The sequence below is a fragment of the Gopherus evgoodei genome, chromosome 9 (genome assembly GCF_007399415.2).
Source record: "Gopherus evgoodei ecotype Sinaloan lineage chromosome 9, rGopEvg1_v1.p, whole genome shotgun sequence".
Classification (NCBI taxonomy): Eukaryota; Metazoa; Chordata; order Testudines; family Testudinidae; genus Gopherus; species Gopherus evgoodei.
The window spans coordinates 59,106,538-59,129,368 of NC_044330.1; positions in this window are offsets into that span (position 1 = coordinate 59,106,538).

Below are 22,831 nucleotides of genomic sequence, written 5' to 3' on the forward strand. Positions count from 1 at the left end.
CTAGGCCCACCTTTTTCCCCCACACTTGCCAGTGACGCGAATGGCTAAGCCAGACTGCAGTTTGCCCTTGGAGGAAGGGGCTAGACTGAGGACTGCAGTGAGCCACTGAGGCAAGTGATAGAACCAGAAGCTGATTGTCCCCCAGAAGGGGAAGAAAGCCAGCGGAGTGGGCACAACTGGAGGGCAGTGTCCAGAAGTGGCCACTAAGAACCAGGAGCGACGTGGGTCTGACTGTGAGGACGGTGAAGGCAGAGAGAGTAATGGAGGGCGAGACACCACTAGCGAAGGCACACCACTGAAAGAGCTAATTTCCCTACCAATGAACAGGAGGTGCTGTTGTGGTAAGTCTGTTCCTATTACAGGGTGACAATCCTTCTTTTTGTCTAGAGTCCTGATCTCAGATATTACACCTAGTACTGGCATACTAACCATAAAGAACATTAAGAATAATCCCATATAAAATATGCCAAGTACACTGCATTCAGTGGTCATTAATTTTCAGGAGCCTGCTGTACTTGAACCTACAAAATCAAGCAAGGAAGGTTCAGATGTGTCCATTTGTTTCTTCATACATTTCCTACAGCCCTAGATAAAGCCAACTTTGTATTTCTTCCACATCACCAAGTCACCTAGCCGGTATGTGGAGTGACTGTAAGTCATTCATGCCATCCTCATTCTCTAGGCCAGGCTAGATGATCATCATAGTCCCTTCTGGCCTTAAAATTGATGAATCTGTGAGTGAGAAAAAAGACGAATCCCCGTGTGACATTCTCCTCTCATGTCATCCGGACTGGTGATCCGCTAGGTCCCTCCAATCCTTGACTCTGGAAGCCAGCCTTACCCTGCTCTGCCGTGAGAACCCCCACTCCTGGGCTGTTCACTCACAGCCTCTGACATGTAAACTACTCTTTGTATTATGCAACCGAATGACACTAGCCATTAGTAGGAGCATTGCCAGCAGATCAAGGAAAGTGATTATTCCCCTCAATTTGGGATTGGTGAGGCCACATCTGGAGTATTGCATCAGTTTTGGGCCCCCCACTACAGATGGGATGTGAACAAATTGGAGAGAGTCCAGCGGAGGGCAATGAAAATTATTAGGGGGCTGGGGCACATGATTTACAAGGAGGGGCTGAGGGAACTGGGATTGTTTAGTCTGCAAAAGAGAAGAGTGAGAGGGGATTTAATAGCAGCCTTCAACTATCTGAAGTGGGGTTCCAAAGAGGATGGAGCTCAGCAGTTCTCAGTGGTGGCAGATGACAGAACAAGGTGCAATGGTGTCAAGTTGCAGTGGAGGAGTTCTAGGTTGGATATTAGGAAACACTATTTCACTAGGAGGGTGGTGAAGTACTGGAATGGGTTACCTAGGGAGGTGGTGGAATCTCCATCCTTAGTGATTTTTAAGGCCCAGTTTGACAAAGCCTTGGCTGGGATGATTTAGTTGCTGTTGGCACTGGTTGAGCTCCTGAGGTCTCTTCCAACCCTAATCTTCTATGATATTCCAGTCCCAGACATAACCCTAGGAACATCCGTCTTGCAGTGTTCAGTTATGCCGCTGAATGCTGCAAGTCATATGAGTTTGTCAATTTAACAAAGAAATTTATATGTACCGGGGTTTGTTAGCCCAAGGGGAGTCTCTGACATGATTCAGACCAAATGTGTTCCTTCAGATAGAATAACCAAACAGATTTATTTAAGTACAAAGATAAATTTTAAGTGGATTATAAGTCAAAACATAACAATCAGATTTGGTCAAATGAATAAAGCAAAATGCATTCTAAGCTGATCTAACACTTTCTGTGCCCTTACAAACTTAGATGATTTCACCACAGGTTGGTGTTGCTCTTCAGCCAGGCTTTCCCCTTTGATCAGCGCTTCAGTCTCTGGTAGTGGTTGTCTGTAGATGTAGGTGGAAGAGAGAGGGCATGGCAAATGTCTCTTCCTTTTACATGTCCTTTTTCCCTCTTAGCTTTGCCCCCTCCCTTCACAGTCAGGTAAGCATTATCTCATTGCAGCCCAAAACTAACCAAAGGAAGGGGGTGATTCACTCAGAGTCTAATAGACTCTTTTGTCATTGCCTAGGCCAGAGTCCTTTGCTCCTGTGAGGCTGGGCTGCGTTTGTCCCATATATGCCTGATGAGGTGTGAACTGCTGCTCTGTTCTTGGAGAGTTTTTGCCTGGGCTTGTTTTAAGCCATGAGGATACATTTTCAGCCTCATAACTATATACATGAAATTATAACCTATAACATTACTGTAACAATACTATAACATCACTATACACACACATACTCAGTGCAATCATGAGCCTTCTGAAGACACCCAACATGACAAACCTTGCATGGTTGCCACACACTCATTTTATAAAGATGAACATGGTGGTGTAAGGTGTTTCTCTGAGGTACAGAGCAGCACACCCCAGGATAGAGAAATAACTCTGTTCTTAGAGCTATCCTGGAAAAATCCAAGTGGAGATGTATCTTACAGTGGGGTTTAGCCATTGCAATCTAGGGCTAGGCAGGAAAACTTTGTGAGATTTTGAAAAATGTCACCATCCAAATTGGGATGAAAAGTGAACTCTCCAACATTTTTGCAACTGACAAACAATGAACTAAAAATGGCCTAGGTAGGTCGAAACATTGCAACGCTGACTTTTTTTTATTTTTCTTACCCATATTTTGGTCTAAATTTACTAAAGTCACTATTTATTGGAAAACCTGAAACTTTTCATTCTGAAAATGGCAAAATGGAACACTTCAACAGGGCAAATGTCGAAATGGGACCCTTCAAATGTCGAAATGGGACCCTTCAATAGGTTTTGGGGGTTTTTTAACCAAAAAGAACTTTTGAGTCTGGAGATTTGTCAGCACTGAAGCTGCCTTGCAAACAGTTTCAGTGAATCAACATTTCTGGAGAAAAAACTGTCGGGAAATTCCCGAGCAGCTTTAGTGAAAACCCCTAATGAAAACATGATTTACCCTTTGCAAATGGCACTGGGCTAGTATGCAACATGTTTCTGCTAGGAGTTTGCATGGGGTTGGCTACCCAGGTGGCTAAAATCCCCCACCTTGCACATTCAGCAACTACTATCTTCAGTGTCATCTGTTCAGGAGCACCCTTTACATAGGAAGCAATTGGTGTGAATTTTCCTCCATTAAATTCCTTGTATGCTCCACTCCCTTCCCTCTGTCTCTTTTCTCCCAAGAGATAGGTTTTGTCTTCTGCTGACTGTGCTACATGTTTCAACTTTTGTCATCCCCTACATTGCCTGAGGCAGTGTAGGTGACCTTGTTGCTGAGCTTTCATTTTCCTTTTCATACGAATCCTCTCCGTTGTTGGATCAGCTTGTCATTTCACTGTGAAGTGCCTTTTCCCCCATTGTCTTGTCTTAACAAGTCTAGCTAAAGCTGCCTTTGGCCACGAAAGACACCAGAGAGAGCTTTGCTGTATGGGAATAATGCCCCATCCCCTGATGCCCCAAATCCCTGCTAGGGCTGGGGAAAGTGAGAATGGGCACAACCCTTCACCAGTCTCCCATACCCAACTCTAGAACTGGGTACGTATCCCTCCTCCTGTCTCCACTCCCCAACTCCCACCTGTGCCAGGGCTCCCTTAGCACCCATACAGGTGGATGAGGGGGAAGAAGAAGGATGCTATGAAGGTAGAAGGTTGCTTTTTAAACTCTATCCACCACTGCACATCATTGTCAAGTTATGAACCCCCACTCTGAACCTTACCGTCCAAAGATGGGTACCTGCAGGAACTCCTCTAAGCTTAATTACTAGCTTAGATCTGATAGTGCTGCCACCAACCAGAAGTATAGTGTTCTGGTACACTGCGGTCCCCCAAAACCTGCCCTGGGGATCCCAAAGACCCAAACTGCTGGATCTAAAACAAGGAGTAGCTGACTATTCCCCTCCTTCCCCCTCCCAGACTTTCCCTCCCTGGGTTACCCTGGAGAAACTATACCGATTCAAGCTCTGTGAATCTAAAACAAAGAGGAAATTCACCTTCCCCTCTTCTTCAGTCCCCCTCCCAGACTCTCCCTGAGAGAGAGATAGTGATCCTAACATAGAGAGAAATCAGGTTTTTCCTCCCCCCCTTCTCTCCTTTCTCCCACCAATTCCCTGGTGCGTGCAGACCCCCTCCCATTGGGTCTTACACAAGATAGAACAAAAAATCAAACAGGTTTTAAAATAAAAGCTTTTAATTAAAGAAAGAAAAAAAGTAAAATGTATCTCTGTAAAATCAAGATGGAAAATGTTACAGGGTCTTTCAAGTTCACCTAGACAGAGGGATCCTCCCTCCCAGCCTAAGCATACAAGTACAACAAACAGAGTTTAAAATCCTTCCAGCAAAATACACATTTGCAAATAAAGAAAACAATTCAAAAGACTAAAACCACCTTCTAACTGGTACTTACTAAATTGAACAGAAGAGGCTGTTTCAGAAATTTGGAGAGTCTGTATACACGTCTGGTCCCTCTCAGAATCCAGAGAGAACAAAGAAAAAACCAAAAAGCACAACCAAAGGCTTCCCTCCACCGAGATTTTTAAAATATCTTGTCTCCTGATTGGTCCTCTGGTCAGGTGTTCCAGGTTTACTGAGCTAGTTAACCCTTTACAAGTAAAAGAGACATTAACCCTTAACCATCTGTTTATGACAGAGGGAAAGAGAAGTTGGGGGAGAAGGGATATGGGAAAGTCTCAGTTATCATGGGGCATTGAATAGAGGGTCACAAGGATAGAGCAAGGGCAGGGGACTATTGGAGAATCTCAAGGCTGACATTATTATAGGGTCACAGAGACATAGGCTACTGAAAGGTCATAGAGAGGGAAGAAAGCTAAAGGACTCTGAAGGGTCATAAAGAAGGAAAAGAGCTGAGGGCAGAGCTCCTGGAGCAGTAGAGAAAGGGAAGGGAGCAGGGGACAGAGGTACTGGAGGATCTAAAGGCACTAAACAGGTGGCCTGATTTTCAAAAGTGCTGAGCCACTTCTTTAGTGCCTAAGTCCTGATTTACAGGTAGGTGTATAACTTGAGGCCGTCAAGTATGAAAAATTATGGCTGTAATCTCTCCATGGGGTGTGTGTGTGTGTGTGTGTACACACACACACGAGGGCGGGGGGGAGAGAGAGCACAATCCTGTATGGACAAGACAACCAAGGCTATACTTAGAAACAGCTAAATAGTCTTGAGCCAGTTAAATGGCCTCTGAATCTGCAGTGTTCAGCTGGAGAAACCTCCAGGGAGTCCAACACACGCAAAACAACCATCCAGCATATGCGCAGCATCCTCCATAGTACCAAAGAGGCACAGTGGGCTGTCCTGGATGTCCCAGGCATTGGTGGTCTTGGTACAGTGAGCCACACCACATCTGGTAGCCCAAAGCCAGGTAGTCATTCATTTGGCCTAGTGATGCTTTGGGAGTTCCTGGGAGTGGCAGTGGCTCTCTTGCATTCTGTCTGCCACAGTTGAAGATAATGTTCTCAGCTGGATGAAGAGTGGGTAGCATTGTCTGTGGCAGGGAGCAGTCCATAGATCCTGAAACAGGGGCAAGTGAGACATCTGCTGTATGCTGGCTGCATTCAAATGCTGGATGTTAGGCAGAGGAACATTGATTAGGACTGGTAACTATACAGATCATGCCTGTGATAATTCTCTTGATATGATTAAGTTGTATGTCTGCTAATCTAGTGTGAGGAGAGTTTAACAAAATTGAGGCACACAATTCACCATTTGAATAGTACAGAGCGAGCCCTCAACTACACAGTATTTGTGCATTGGCTTCCCCGGTGGACTCTACTCATTTGTTCAGGAGACAGTTTCTGCTCTTGATCTTTTGAGCTACTTAAGTGAGATGGCATTTGTATGTGTGTTTGCAATCTAGGGTACGCTGGCTTTGGATTGTGTGCCAGTTGCTGATGATTCAAAAGGATGTGAAGCTCAAGTGAGCTCTGTGCATGGTGAAAGTGGATGCAGGTTGATTCAGTCTTTGATTATACTTGGTTTCAGTCTCCATTTCTTTCAGTCATCTATTAGCACCCATATCACTAATCAGGGTCTTTACAATCTTTTAGAAGTCACGGTTCTTTGAGGCCAAGCAAATATCATTGGTGTGCATGGACTGACTGGGGATGGTGTTTGATAGGTCATTGGTAAATAAATTAAATAAAGGTGGTGCCAGCACTGAGCCTTGTGGGAGGTCTGGTTGTTCTGGAATCTTCAGATGCTGAGGTTGTGGCCCAGAGCCAGCTGAAAATGTCTACCTTTGGGGCATCAGTTCAGTTGCCATGACAATGCATCTAGGCAAAGCTCTTGATATCTTGTATGGCAGACTGGTCTGCCAGATGGTGACATAGGCTGTTCTAAGGTCAAAAAAAGACAGCTCCAGTTTCTTCTTCTCTTGAAATCTATTCTCAATTTATGTATTAACCACTAGCAACTTGATCACAGGTGTTTCAATCTGGTCGAAAACCTGCCTGATCATCACTCAGAAGTTGTTCTGTCATGAACTTGAGTCTCCATAGGGTCATCCACTCCAGGAGTTTGTAGCTACAACTCAGGAGGGATATTGACTGATAGCTGGCTGCTAACAAATGGTCTTTATCTGGCTTTGGTAAAGCTATCACCTTAGCTTTTCACCAGACCTTGTGTATCATGTTCTCCTGTATGGCGCAGGACAGGAAGATGTTCAACCAGTATTGCCTTTTCTTCACATTTTCTTGTAGTAGTTCAGGTGGCACTTAGTCAAAGCTGCAGACTTTCCCTGTTTTCATTAATTTCAGTGCTTTTTGTATTTCTTCCATAGAGAATGGTTGGAAGTTTTCATTGTGATCAAGCTGCTTGTATTGTTGACACTGGTTTTTGATTGACACCTCAAAAAATTAATTTTATCTGCGTTAGCGATGTTGGTCACATGTGTGGCAACACTGTTTGAGGAGCCCTTCCATTGACATGTATCTGGTGGGTTTTGTAGTGCTCTGAACTTCCTGACGAGTGTTCATGCTTTCTTGGTAGGTCATGACATGTCCATTTCTAAAACTGCTTTTTTCCAACATGTTTTTGAGCTCATTCAGGCTCTCTAGGAGGTGGTTGGCTAGATCACTGGATTTTTCCTCCTGTTTAAAGAGATCCACACATTTTTCATCCAGACATGGTATATAGATTTTTGGCAGCTATGTGGGGTGGACTTGGACTTAAAGATTGCTTTGGTAAACCTTAAGTATGCTCAGTCTATTGATATGTTATCAAATCATAGAATATTAGGATTGGAAGAGACCTCAGGAGGTCATCTAGTCCAATCCCCTGCTCAGAACAGGAACAAAACCAATTAAATCACCCAGCCAAGGCTTTGTCAAGCTGGGCTTTAAAAACCTCTAAGGATGCAGATTCCACTACCTTCTTAGGTAACCCATTCCAGTGCTTTATCACCCTCCTAGTGAAATAGTTTTCCTAATATCCAACCTAGACCTCCCCCACTGCAACTTAAAACCATTGCACCTTGTTCTGTCATCTGCCACCACTGAGAACAGCCGAGGTCCATCCTCTTTGGAACCCACCTTCAGATAGTTGAAGGCTGTTATCAAATCCACTCTCACTCTTCTCTTCTGCAGACTAAATAAGCCCAGTTCCCTCAGCCTCTCCTTGTAAGTTATGTGCCCCAGGCCCCTAATCATTTTCCTTGCCCTCCACTGGACTCTCTCTGATTTTTTCCCTTCCCTTCTGTTGTGGGGGGCCCAAAACTGGATGCAATACTCCAGATGTGGCTTCACCAATGCCAAATAGAGGGGAATAATAGCTTCCCTTCATCTGATAGCAATGTTCCTACAATTACAGCACAATATGCCATTGGCCTTCTTTGCAATGAGGGCACACTGTTGACTCATATCCAGCTTCTCATCCACTGTAATCCCCACATCATTTTCTGCAGAACTGCTGCTTAGCCAGTCAGTCCCCAGCCGTAGCAGTGCATGGAATTCTTTCTTCCTAAGTGCAAGACTCTGCACTTGTCTTTGTTGAACCTCATCAGATTTGTTTTGGCCCGATCCTCCAATTTGTCTAGGTCATTCTGGACCCTATCCCTACCTTCCAGCATATCTACCTCTCCCCCCCATCTTACTATTATTTGCAAACTTGCTGAGGGTGCAATTAATCCCATCATCCAGGTTATTAATAAAGATGTTGAACAAAACAGGCCCCAGGACTGATCCCTGGGCACTCCACTTGATACTGGCTGCCAACTTGACATTGAGCCATTGATCATTACCCATTGAGTCAGACAATCTAGCTAGCTTTCTATCTACTTTATAGTCCATTCATCCAGCCCTTACTTTTTTAACTTGCTGGCAAGAATACTGTGGACACCGTATCAAAGCTTTGCTAAAGTCAAGATATGTCACATCCATCACTTTCGCCGTATCCAAGAGCTGTATCCAAAGAGCCAGTTGTTTCAGCATAGAAGACAATCAGGTAAGTCAGGCACGACTTTCCCTTGGTGAATCCATGTTAACTGTTCCTGATCACCTTCCTGTCCTCCAAGTGCTTCAAAATGGATTCCTTGCGTACCTGCTCCATGATTTTGCCAGGGACTGAAATTAGGCTGACTGGTCTGTAGTTCCCGGGGTTTTCTTTCTTCCCTTTTTTAAATATGGGCACTATATTTGCCTTTTTCCAATCATCTAGAACCTCCCCCAATTGCCACTAATTTACAAAGATAATGGCCAATGCCTCTGCAATCACATCAGCCAACTTTCTCAGCACCCTTGGATGCATTAGATCTGAACCCATGGACTTGTGCATGTCCAGCTTTTCTAAATAGTCCTTACTCTGTTCTTTCACCACTGAGGGCTGCACATCTCTTCCCCATACTGTGTTGCCCAGGACAGCAGTGTGGGAGCTGACCTTATCTGTGAAGACCAAGGCAAAAAAGCATTGAGTACTTCAGCTTTTTCCACATCCTCTGTCACTAGGTTGCCATCCCCATTCATAAAGGGTCCCATACTTCCCCTGACCTTTTTCTTGTTGCTAACATACCTGTAGAAATCCTTCTTATTACCCTTCACATCCCTTGCTAGCTGCAACTCCAGTTATATTTTGGCCTTCCTGATTACACCCCTGCATGCTTGAGCAATATTTTTGTACTCCTTCCTAATCATCTGACCAAGTTTCCACTTCTTGTAAATTTCCTTTTTGAGTTTAAGCTCACCGAAGATTTGATGAGATGCGAGATACAGACTGTATATTGGTCAATAAGATTAGTCTGACTTTCTGTCGTTCCAACAAAGCCCTGTACAAGTGATCACTATATGTATGGTAACCCCTATTTGGATGAGAATGGGGGCAATGCTGGTTGTAGGGGAAATTTCCAAAGACCCTCAGATGGCTGGTTGGGAGATATGTCCAGCAGAAGTGATCCAATTACGATCAGACGAGTAGCTCTCATTCCAGTCGGCAGAGTGAAAATTTGCTGGTTGCTTACCAGTCATGAAGAAAGCATAGGTCATTGAGAGAAGCCTAGTTTGCAAAAGTCCAACCCATTCTGATCAGATTTTCTATAGCCATCAGATCGTATGGGGGTTATTAAAGTCTCCAAAGTAGATGGCAGGATTCTAGAATGGTGGTAGAGCGGAGCAATCTATAACTTATTAGGGGTCTTGTAGGACACTAGCCATTTTAAAACTGACCCTTATGATGTCACCTTGGTCAGATGTAAATGATAAACTTTCTACATTAGCTAAGTTAGATCTTAGGTAAGTGCTCAGCCATATTTTTCATACAGGATGTAGTTTGAGATCGAAACCAGAGATTATGAGGCTACTGCCAATAAGTGAGTTAACATGGGTTTCCTGAAGGCAGATGACATTAATGTAGTGTCAGGAGGCACTGTTTTCAAGAATGAAGGCTTTGTGGTTGATAGGCTCTTGACATTCAACTTGAGAGAAGGACTTTTATAGCATTTCTTTGACCTTGTTTAGTCCAATAGTAACTGAGATGCAATAGATTTGGTTCACTAGTAGCAGCTTTAGTTTCTTCAAATGATAATTCAGGCTACACAACGAGAACATAACTGCATTATATCCCGATGACGAAGCCACCTAATGAGTCTGCTCCCACCTATACCACTCTCAACACCCTCTTATATTTCCTTGTAACCTTCATTATTCTTTTCTCTTCATTTCTCCTCTTCTCTTCATTCCCCAGATCACTTTGCTCCCTAGAAGAAACTCTCCCTCCAATACATGATGCAACTATTATAAGAATCTTAACAAGATAAGCAGTTGAGAGAATCTGAATGTTGTCCCTCATTTTTCTTTTGCTAACCTTGCTCTGGAAATCAGAAAACTAATAGGATGTGGAGTTACCTGCAACTGTGGCACATTGGATTCTCTTTATACAGTAATACCTCACACTTATACATCCCAATCCTATACAGAGGTAAGCGCATGTTTGATTATGAATAGTCTTCTTTACTTCAATGGGACTAAAGTTAAGAACATGTATAACTCTTTGTATGATTGGAACTCTAACTGTTGATCTTTCTATGTATCTAGCTAATCTGAGTGCCTTCCACATATAGTCAATATCAATAGCAAAGTCCCTACTAGACTTCCTGGAATTTGACACTTCTCCCTTTATGAGGTTCAAAATTCTGCTTAGGGTAGGGTTTTGTGGGTATGGGAGTGGTTATGGAAATAAAAGGGGTGTTCAAGTTGTGACATGTATAGTGGAAAGGTCCTCTCAAAGTGAATGCTCTTGCATTGTTTCCTAAACCTAGTCAGATTTTGGATTGGCCTGATCTCCTCCAGAAGATTGTCCATTGCCAGATCCCCTTGACAGAGAATGCTTTGTCCCCAGATCTCACAAGTAATCTGGGCTTTGGGATCTGTACTTCCCAAGACAGCAGAGCTGTCACAAGGTTTATAGGTCAAAATTCAGTCTCATGTAGCTGGGACTTGACCCATTAACTGCTATGAAAATTAGAACCAAGGCCTTAAACTGGCATCAAGAGCTGCCTGGGAACCAGTGGAGGGACTGATGTGCTCGTGGAAGCCTGAGCCATTGAGCAGGCAGGCATCCACATTCTGTACAGCTGGGGCCCATGCATCATCTTCACATTCAGCTTCAGATACAAGGAGTTACAGTGATCAGCCTGGAGGTAGCAAACACATCCATCACCCTAGCTAGGTTCTCGTCCAGCAGGAAGAGACACAAGTCCCCTGGCATGATGGAGGTGAAAGGAGACATTTTGGAAGCTGCTGCTTCTGCAGATGGTCATCCAAGCTTAGCAGGGAGTCAAACAACACCTTGAGGCTTCTCCCCACTCTGACAGAAAAGGAGCTGGGAACCCTTGATGTCAGGTGTGGACAGTGTCTTCACTAGTCTGAAGTATTTCCCCTTTCTGACCACCATCACATTGGTCTTGCCTGGGTTCAGCTTGAGCCATCTGTTCTTCATCCAACGCTGATTTCTTCTAGGCATTCTGGACATTTTAGTAGAGCAGTGGTTGGGTTAACTGAAAATGAATATGTAGCTGAGTGTCAGCCTGTTGGCAGCTAAGCCCTTGGCATCTCACTTTCTCTCCTAGTGGTCTCATGTCAATATGAAGAGAAGTGGAGATAGTTTGGATCCTACAGGACCCCACAGGTGGGGGCCTTAGGAGATAAGGAGCAGATAATCATCACCACTCTGAGTTCTGCTGGAGAAGAACGATTGGAGCTGCTGTAATGCTGGGCCATCCACTCCTGCTATGTCCGTAGGTGGGTTAGCATTATCTTGTGGTCCACTGTGTCAAAGGCTGGGGAGCGGTCCCAGCTGTATGAGCATGGAGATCTTATCTATGTCCATGGCATGAGGAGGCCATCTTTTAGTGCTACAAGAGCCATCTTTGTGTGGGGCCCTGCTCTGGCCTTGATTGTGAGGCATCCAGAATGTTGGCTGATGTCACATATAGTTGGAGCTTAGTGGTTACTATTTTCTCAATTATTTTTCCAGGAATGGGAGGTTGGAATGGGATAGTAGTTGGAGAAATCTTCAAGGGCATGTGGTGGCTTCTTAAGGACTGAGAAAACCATTGCATTTTTCAAGGAGTTTGGTAAATGTATTACTCTGAAGGAATCATTGACTATTTTCATTAGTAGTGGGCATAGTTGTTCTTTGCTGGCTTTTACCAGGGGCATGGATCCATTTCAAAGGTTCTGGCTGTAATATTTTCAAGGCTTCTTGAGTTCTGACACAAGTGATGGAGTCAAACCCAGTCAAAGATGTGAGGCAACCCTGCTCCATGTTTCTATCCTTTTTTCATTTAGTAGCCATTTGGCATTTGACTGTGAAGGATTGCACTAGATTCCCTGCAGAAACCACCAACAGTGTAGATGGTGAGGAGCAGTTTAGATGCGTAAAGTAAAGATATGCCACCACCTTAGGGTAACTATATGGCTCTCTACACACCCAAGCTGTGCCTCCTATGTCTACACTGCTATATTTAGCACTGTAGTATCCTCTTACTACCACCAGGAAAGACTCCAACAGCTGGAGCCGGTAGTTCCCTGCAACAAGAGCCTTTTCCTGCTGTCTCCCCCATCAGAGCCTTTCACCACCACATGTAGCTACACATACCCTACATGCCAGTGCAGCCAAGGTCCGAGAGAAAGCACTTATAGGCATGATAACTAGATAGTTCAGTGGTTAGGACACTAGCCTAGGAGTTGGGAACCCTTGTTCAATTTCCTGTTTGTGGCAAACTTTCTGTGTGACCTTGGGCAATTCATTTAGCCTCTCTCTGCCTCAGCTTTCCAGCTGTTAAAAGGGGATAGCAATTCCCTACCACCCAGAGGTGTTCTGAGGATAAATACATTACAGATTGTCAGGGGCTATAATGATGGGGGTTGTCATAGACAGATAGTTAAGGGTTAATGCCTCTTTACCTTAAAGGGTTAAGAAGTTCACCTAGCCCAGCTGACACCTGACCAGAGGAACCAATGGGAGGACAAGATGGTTCAAAAGGAAAGAGGGAAGTTCCCTTTGTCTGGGTCAGTTTTCACTTTGACCAGAGTGGGAAAACTCCAGAATTCAGCCTCTTATTAAGCAGTGAGTATTAGTGAAGGAAATAAATAGGTTTATGTTTATTTCTTTTTAACCTGTCTTGTGCAATTAGAGGAATAGTCAAATTCGGTATTTGGGTAATTTTTTGTGTGACTACGTTTTTGCCCAGGTGAACATCCTCTATGTTTGAATCTGTTGTCTGTGAGAGTAGCTGGTATGCTAATCTCTCCCAGAGGGTTTTCTTTAACCTTTCTTTTCTTTAATTAAAAGACTTTTTCTTAATACCTGGTTGATTTTTCCTTGTTTTTAGATCCAAGGGGATTGGATCTGGATCCATCAGGAGTTGGTGGGAGAAAGGAGGGGGGATGGTTAATTTCTCCTTGTTTTAAGATCCAAGGGGTTTGGATCTATATTCACCAGGAAATTGGTGAAGTCTCTCAAGGCTACCCAGGGAAGGAAAGTAGTGCTTGTGAGTGGTGGCAGCCAGACCAGATCTAAGCTGGTAATTGAGCTTAGAGCTTTTCATGCAGGTCCCCCACATCTGTACCCTAAAGTTCAGAGTGGTGAAGGAACCTTGACAGGGGTCATGTAGACGACTGACAATATTTCATGACTTTTTGCAAATGTAAAAAAACCTTTTTCCCCACTAAACTTCTATCAAAAAAAATTGTTAAAATTTCAAATGTTGAAAAATGTCAGCCTGCAGCCACAGAATTGTTATTTTTTAATTTACAGCTTCACTAATATGGATTTTCACCAATATCTGGTCTGGAGCTTCCATGGCATCCCCTAGAGGGAGCTCAGAATCCTACTCCCAGAACCTGGCAACAACTGAAGGTAATGTCAATGATCCTTTTGTTCAGCAAATAAAGGAAGTAGCCCACAAGGGACCCATGTTGGCTAATGCTTTAGAAGGGCCTGTGAGAATTGTGGGAATATCAGTGCTTGCCAAAGGGAAAATGGACCGTACCAATGAGGTAAAAGAAATGCAATTATCAAGCTTATAAGAAGTTATTACAAACTATGGGCTGGATCCTGGGAGATGTTGAATGCCCTCAATTCCCATTGACATTGGATGGATTATACAGAACTCAGCACCTGATAGGACTGGACCCAAAGAAAAATTATAGATCAAACATGAGGGCTGAAGTTAGGCTACTAAAACAATAGCTAAGTCCCTACATATAAATTTTGGCCTGATTTTCAGAAGTGCTGAGTACTTGCACTTCTCATCAATTTTAGTGGGAGCTACTGGGTGCTCATGACTTTTGAAAATCAGGCCCTTTTTCTGTAGCTGCCTAAGCATGGACTTAATAGCATAACTTTAGGCATCTAAAGGTTGTGATTTTCAAAGGAGGGTAAAGAAGCTAGATGCCCAACTGCCCCTGGGCTCATTGAAAATCTGTAGTTAGACTGTGGAACTTATTGCCACAGGATGTCATTGAGACCAGGGACTGAATATGATTCAACATGAGATTGGATAACAAGATTACTCAGAATTATCCTAATTAATGTGGTGGGAAGGCGGAGAATTGAAAGGGATATAAAACCCTTTAGGTTTTAAGCCAATCTCTAACTATTAGAGGTCAGAATGAGTCAATGTGGGGAGGGGGAGCAGATTATACCACATCTACCTACTGTGAGGTTCTTATCTCTTCTGAAGCTGTTGGTGCTGACTACTGTCAGGGACAGGATGCTAGACTAAATGGACCTTGAGTCTGATCCAATCTGGCAATTCCTATCTTTTTATGTTCTTAAAATCTCAACCTTAAACTGCCTTAGTCTATGTTCAGCTGTTTTAATAACTCATGATTAGCTGTGCTGTGACTGCCAATTATACATTATGATTATTTATTATTATGATGCTCTGTATTTAATGAGTTCAGGGAAAAGGGAGGGGTGCAGCTGTGTGATCAGAGTGGTTCATGGAGCCTGAAAGACGCTTAAGAAATTCCAAGAAGTGCTGTGCGCGAATAACCACACAGTTTGGGACGATCCAAATTCAGGATGGCCTATATCCATTTTATAATGTAGCTTTGAGAAATGAAGTACTGACAAAACAATCCAAAGAAATCTTCTCTTTAAGAAGTAAGGGTGCCTTTCTTTGGCCTTCCCTTTAAGAAGTAAGAACTTCAGATGTTATTCATTGAGTAGTCTTGACTCCAGATAGCAGTCCTACTGAAGTCAATGGTACTACATGTGGGTAGGGTTACCATATTTCAGGTTACTAAAAAGAGGACACTGCAGTGTGAGGGGGAGGCTTGAGAAGGTATTTGGGGTGTGCTGGAAGGGTGTGTGTAGTGGGAGGGGTATTTGAGGAGTGCTAGACAGGGTACTTGCAGCAGGGCACTCATTGGAGGAGGGAGACTCCCTTCCTGTCATGGTGGCAGAGTGGCTGGTGCAAGCCCAGGACACAGTGACAACTGTCAGTCAGCACCTCCCTGCGGGACTCCCTCCCTGGGGCTCAGAGTAGGGGTCTGGGTGGGCAGGATCCAGCCACTGTGTCTGCAGGGGACTAGACCAATCAGCTACAGATGCAGGGAGGGACCAAACAGGAAGCGGACCAATCAGGGCTCTTTCTGAGATACGACAGCTCTGCAAAAATCCGGGTAATTGCTTCTTGTTTGAAAATCCCACCCGGACAGAAGGCGGAGGTCAAAAAAGAGGCAATGTCTAGGAAAACCCAGATGAACGATAACTCTGCATGTGGGCTGTGATCCAAAGCCCATTGAAGTCAATGGGAGTCCTTCTCAGTTTTCAGAGGGCTTTGAATCAGGTCTTAAGGTATGCAAGGATTGTTCCTGTATGTAAAGATTTGTAGGATCATGCCCCAATTTTGTCCTGACAGATAAATTCACTTTCAAGCAACATTGGGAGAGAAAAGATGTTATCTGATTAATCTCAGGAGCATACAGTGCTAGTAAAACATCATTTTGAAAACGCCAGATGGATGATGGAAACATCTTAACAATACCCACCATTTAAATGTTTAATGTGCAGTGTGCTCAGCCAACCAAGCTATCTGATTGTTGATATATACCTAAATGCTTCAAGGTGGAAATTCACCCTTGGGCAGAGGACCCGTACTAGGCCCTTGTGCTGGCCTTCTACATGAGGATGAATTTTATCCTAAAAGATGAGATGGGTGGACAGGTGTGCAAATATTGCAAAATCAGAATTTGTAAGCATGCATTGGAATTCTCAGTGGCTCTTTGGTTCGACTTTGTTCATGCTCATTTTCATTTGCTATTTTCCAGTGTTCGTGCAACTATGTTTTGACAACACACTTGTTTGGGGAATGTCTGTTCTTTGCCATGTAAGGGTGTTAATACATATATGGGTATACATGTACAAACAAGAGCATATGCTAGTCATTATTATTCTGTCTAATCGACACAGCTCTCACCACCACGGTATCTAAGTACCTTCTTTTGTTTAAAAAGACACAAGTATCCAGTCAGGGAACAGAAAGCAACACCATGGGACATAGACAATCAGTCATGCAACCTGAAAAATTAACAGTGAGCTGCCTTAGTGAATAGTTTGCAAATACTTCATAACTTGGTTTGTCAAAACAAAATTTTCATCAAAAACTCTGAGCAGTGAGTACATATAAACAAATAAGAGTCTGTTCACAAACTATTTGTGATCACAAAAAAGGGCTAAATTTCTCTGATAAATTATTTATTTAAAAAAGTCAATCTCCAGCTATGGAAGAAGATTTTATAGGGTTATAAATTCAGGGAGAATAGAATAAGAAAAACAGCATTGACGCTGCATACAGCAAAATTACAATATCGTAAACAAAATACCAAGGTGATCTAGTTTAATTTCAGTTGACATGTGCTTAGTAACTACAACTTTTACTTAGCACATTACAGTGTTGCCACTCACTACCATTCATGGTGATGTTCTCCCACTGAAATTTTGACAGGTTGGTGGTGGGGATAACTTGTGGTTTGAGATAGTGGTTATGAGATGATTTCCAGATTTAGGACATTGAATGAGGAGATTCTACATTTTGATAATTGGGCAAACTCTGCCAGAAGGCACACTTCTTTCATAGTTCTAATGTTCATCCATCAATGACATTAGTAATATTATATCTATAAAAATATTTGAGCTGCTTTGAGATTGGACCTTCCAGTCCTTGGATATGAGGTATATTGTAGACTTGAACTGAGTTGTCATTAGAGTTGGGTGAAGAGGACACAGCAAAGAATGGATTAAATGAATTTAGCCTTTTTTTCTGCTTGTCAATCAATCATTGGTTGATTTGCAATTTACTTGTTATTAAACCTCATTTTTAAATCTGTGAATTGATCATGAATATTCCAAATCTGAGCTCCTTTGCAATTGGTTGGCTAAGTCACATAGCATTATTTCTTCCTGGATACTACAGTGCAAATAAGTGATGGTCACATAAACACCACCCTATACCAGAAACCTACTGACCGCTATACTTACCTACATGTCTCCAGCTTCCATCCACGACACATCACAGGATTCACTGTCTACAGCCAAGCCCTAAAATACAACCACATTTGCTCCAATCTCTCAGACAGAGACAAACACTTACAAGATATTTATCAAGCATTCTTAAAATTACAATATGAACCTGTGAAAGTAAGGAAACAGATTGACAGAGCAGGACAAGTACCGAGAAGTTACTTACTACAGGACAGGCCCAACAAGGAAAATAACAGAACACCACTGGCCATTACGTATAGCCCCAGGTAAAACCTCTACAGCATATCATCAACTATCTACAACCTAGCCTGGAAAATGATCTCTCACTCTCACAGATCTTGGGAGGTAGGCTAGTCCTTGCTTACAGACAACCCCACAACCTGAGGCAAATACTTACTAGTAACACACCGCACCATAGAAACACTAACCCAGGAATCATTCCCTGTAACAAACCCTGTTGCCTACTCTGTCCCCATATCTACTCTAGCAACACCATCACAGGACCCAGCCACATGAGCCACACCAACAGAGGCTCATGCACCTGCACATCTACTAGTGTGATATATGCCATCATGTGCCAGCAATGCCCCTCTGCCATGTACATTGGCCAAACTGGATAGTCTCTACATAAAAGAATAAATGGACACAAATCAGACATCAGGAATGGTAACATACAAAAGCTAGTAGGAGAACACTTCAATCTCCCTGGACATCCTATAACAGATTTAAAAGTAGACATCCTTCAACAAAAAAAACCCCTTCAAAACAGACTTCAAAGAGAAACTGCAGAGCTACAATTCATTTGCAAATTTAACACCATTAAAGGAGCTGAGAGTGGCTGGCTCACTACAAAAGCAATTTCCCCTCTCTTGGTATTGACACCTCCTCATCAGTTATTGGGAGTGGACCACATTCACCATGACTGAATTGGCCTTGTCAACACTAGTTCTCCACTTGTAAAGTAACTCCCTTCTCTTCATGTGTCAGTATATTCATGCCTGCATCTGTAATTTTCACTCCATGCATCTGAAGAAGTGGCTTTTTACCCACGAAAGCTTATGTTTAAATAAATCTGTTAGTCTTTAAGGTGCCACTGACTCCTCATTGTTTTTATAGCATTATTTCTGTTCTCTGACTGGATGAATACACTAGCTCTTCTGGTGTGAATACTTACTCATTCACATTTCATGTACATTATTGTGGACTACTCATGCACAGATTTTAAAATTTGCTTCCTGCAGATATTTGTACTGAAAAACTTGATCACTTGGTTGTTTGCCAAAAGCAGACATAAAAGAAGTGCTGAAGCAAAAAAATTTAAAAATTAAAGAGAAGGTCCTTAGCTTTCCTGAGCCTGCCATGAGAAATGTCAATAAGAACTAACTATACCATTGCTTCTTCTGACGGAGACACCTTTTTGCTATACTCAAATTCATATAGGGGCAACTGAACAGCAACAGCTATTCTGAAATGGGTCAGGATTGAACAAGTAGTCTAGAAGCAAGAGTTCCTGAAAGCTTACGTCCAATTCCTGGAGCCATCCTGTCCTCTGAACTTTTAGAAATGTAAAGGATGAATGAACACATCAAATACCAAGACGTTTTGCAGCAGCAGCAACTGGAGGGAAAAAAAACATGCAGCTACAATCATTGAGCATGGACAGCTTCATATTTGTAGCTTTGAAACAAAGTCAGCAGCAACTGTCAGAATCTGTTTCAAGTCCGACCTTCTGCTTTTATCTATTTTTTAAACCTCACACAAGGTATACAAGGCAAATGTTTCTGTTACAGTCAGAGAGGCCTAAATAATGGATGAAGAACAGAGGCTAAAAAGAAAAAGAAAAAACTAGAGGGGAAAAAAAGAAATAAAAGAACTCTCCAAAATCAGAAAAAGCTGAACAGCTGCCACCAGTGAGAGCATATCATGATGCTGCTCCCACGCCAAGACACACACTGAGTCGCTTAGCTGCCATCCCTGACATTGCTTAGCAGCAGCAAGTGTCAAAATCAAGCAGCATATGTTTTGCATTTCATAAACTGGGATCAGCATTCCGGGAAAGATGCAGGCTCCCTTCACAGAAAGGGGACAGGATATTTTGAGAGGGACATTGAAAGGGGAAGATCCCTATATTGGCTGTGGTTGTTCCATATTCCTCTGGTGAAACTCAGAATATCCCAAAATATCTTCAGGGCTGATGCAATAGTTGCACCTGTGATGATGTTGCTTCATGACACAGTGACATTTACAGGGACATGTTTGTCTTCACTGAAGCCCAGGCAGGTGGTTTCCTCCTGTTTCAGTGCAGATTGAAGATGGGAGCCATTATTTTGCAATGGTTTGGAAATGTTTTTTTATCCAAATAGATCCTATGGGTCTTACTTCCCTCTGGGCTGGGACATAGAGAAGGCAGCAGCCTCCTCAGCGGGCGGCAGCTTGGCTTCCCCAGCCATCTCTACCGTTGGCGAGTCGCCTGGAGTATAGTCTGGGTCTTCAGACTCTACCACCAGGAGTGTCACAAGACCCAGCAGTCTACATCCTTCCTCCTCTCTTGCTCACCTCGACCGAGCTGGGCTGCCTCCTTTTATCTAGCTTCTCCACCTGGATCATGTGCAGCACGGGAAAGGGGGCATGGCTGCCTGCGCCCACAATGATTGGCCTGCCCGCGGTGGCCCAGTGCAGGGTTGGTACCCCCCCATCACAAACCCTCCCCTTCAACTCCAAACCAGATGGTAGTTCACCCCATCCTCTTTCCCCCTACCTGGGAAAAGAAATCCTCATTTACATGGGCTTAGCCTGAGTGGTGAAGTACCTCAAGTCATAGGGTTGGAGGGCAAAGTACCATCTCATAATCCTGGCATTAGTGTCTTTCATAGAATGGAAACATCAGAGGGGTGCGTGATTTGTGATAGGTTGGAAGTGGTACCCCAGCAGTACCGTTTGGCTTCAACAGCCCATTTCACAGCCAGAGCCTCTTTTTCTGTTGTGGATTACCTTGTCTCGAGGGAATAACTTTCTACTCAGAGCACCAGGTGCTCCTCCTCCTCATGCTTTTGTGACAGGACTGTTCCAAGGCCTACCTCTGAAGCATCGGTCTGGAGTAGTGGATAGTTCTCTGAAATCATCCACTCAATGTGCAGCAGCAGTCAAAAAAGCGAACAGAATGTTGGGAATCATCAAGAAAGGGACAGAGAATAAGACTAAGTATATTGCCTCTATATAAATCCATGGTATGCCCACATCTTGAATACTGCGTGCAGATGTGGTCGCCCTATCTCAAAAAGGATATATTGGAATTCAAAAAGGTTCAGGAAAGGGCAACAAAAATTATTAGAGGTATAGAACGGCTTCCGTAAGAGGAGAGATTAATAAGACTGGGACTTTTCAACTTGGAAAAGAGGCGACTAAGGGGGGTATGATAGAGGTCTATAAAATCATGAGTGGTATAGAGAAAGTAAATAAGTGATAATTACTCCTTCTCATAATACAACAACAAGGGGGCACCAAATGAAATTAATAGGTAGCAGGTTTAAAATAATCACAAGAAAGTATTTTTTCATACAATACACTGTCAACCTCTGGAACTCCTTGCCAGAGGGTGTTGTGAAGGCCAATACTATAAGAGGGTTCAAAAGGGAGCTAGACAGATTCATGGAAGATAGCTCCATCAATGGGTATTAGCCAGGATGGGCAGGAATGGTGTCCCTATCCTCTGTTTTCCAGAATCTGGGATTGGGTGACAGGGCATGGATCACTTAATGATAACCTGTCTGTTCATTCCCTTTGGGGCACCTGCCATTGGCCATTGTCAGAGGACAGGATACTGGGCTTGATGGACCTTTGATCTGACCCAGTATGGCTGTTCTTTTTTTCTTATGAGTATAAACCTTTTTGAAAAGTTTGGGTGCAAAAGGACTAGCTCCTGATTTAACCACTCCTTCAAGGTCTGGGAAGCATATTTGCAGGCCCTGGACCACTGTACTCTCTTGGGTTAGAAGCTTTTTGTCAGGTTTGTTAGCGGTGCTGCTAATGTGGCAAACTCTGGAACAAAGCATCTGTAGTAGCCAGCCAGGAGCAGAAACTGTCAGTGGGTGTATCTGCCCCTCCCTACCACGTATCCCAGCTATGTTACCTCCTTTTGCCCTAGGTGACACTTGGAGGGCTTGGCCATCAACCCAGCTTCTCCAAGGGCTTGCAGCATGGTGGTGAGGTATCTAAGATGGTCCTTCCCAGCTGGTACTGTATGTCACTATTTTGTTGATACAGGTGGCCAATATTGCTCATGTGGCCACAGTAGCTGGTCCATAAGCCTTTGAAAGGTTACAACAGTGCCATGTTGCCTGGAGCTAGTTGCAGGGACTGTTTGATGGTGTGTGTGTTTGTTTGAAAAGTGTGAATTGGGAGCACTTTGTTCTGGGTGGGCCTTGAGTGGTTGATTGGAGGCAAGACTTTGAGCTGGGCCAACTGCTTCGAGCCAGCAGCCTTATAAAAAGGCAGCCAGTTGCGAACTGAGTGAGTGGCAAACAGAGGACAGGCAAACAGAGGGAGTTTGTCTAGGGGGACTTCCCACAGAGTGTTTTTGCCTTTCAGACTTCTTGGAGAAGTAAATACAACATCTGAGGACGCTTTTAGAAGGAAGACATGGATAGTAAGCTATCAGCTGTTGTGACCTGCACAGGATATACCATGTTTGTCTTTCTCCCAGAGGATAGAAGTGGCTTTGTCTGTACAAAGTGCAAACTGGTCTCCATATTGGAAGAGAAGGTTAAAGGACTAGGGATGCAAGTATCAACCCTGCATTGCATCAGAGAAAATGAAGATTTTCTGGACAGAAGTCAGCGTTTGGTTCTGGAGGCAGAACATGCTGACGAATCAGAGAGGGCAGTGAAGAGCAGGGAAGAAAATTGGCAGCATGTGACCTCCAGAAGAAGAATGTGAAGAACCCATGTACCCCCTATGCAGATAGAGGTAAGAAACCCTTTTCAGGTTCTCTGCACAGGTACTACGGCGGAGAATGATTTGGAAGAGCCCTCTGAGGGAAGAAATAAGAAGAGACCTCATTGACAGGAAGATATGAGATGCATTGTCCTAGGGATGGGTGGTCCACGACCACCAGTCTCAAGAGGAGGAGATGGGTGGTGATGGTCGGGGACTCCCTCCTAAGGGGGACAGAGTCATCTCTCTGGCGACCAGACCAAGAGACTCGAAGTGTGCTGCTTGCCTGGAGCTAGAATTCAGGATGTTATGGAGTGTCTGCCAAGATTGATCAAGCACTCAGACCTCTACCCCTTCCTACTTCTCCATATGGGCATCAATGATACTAC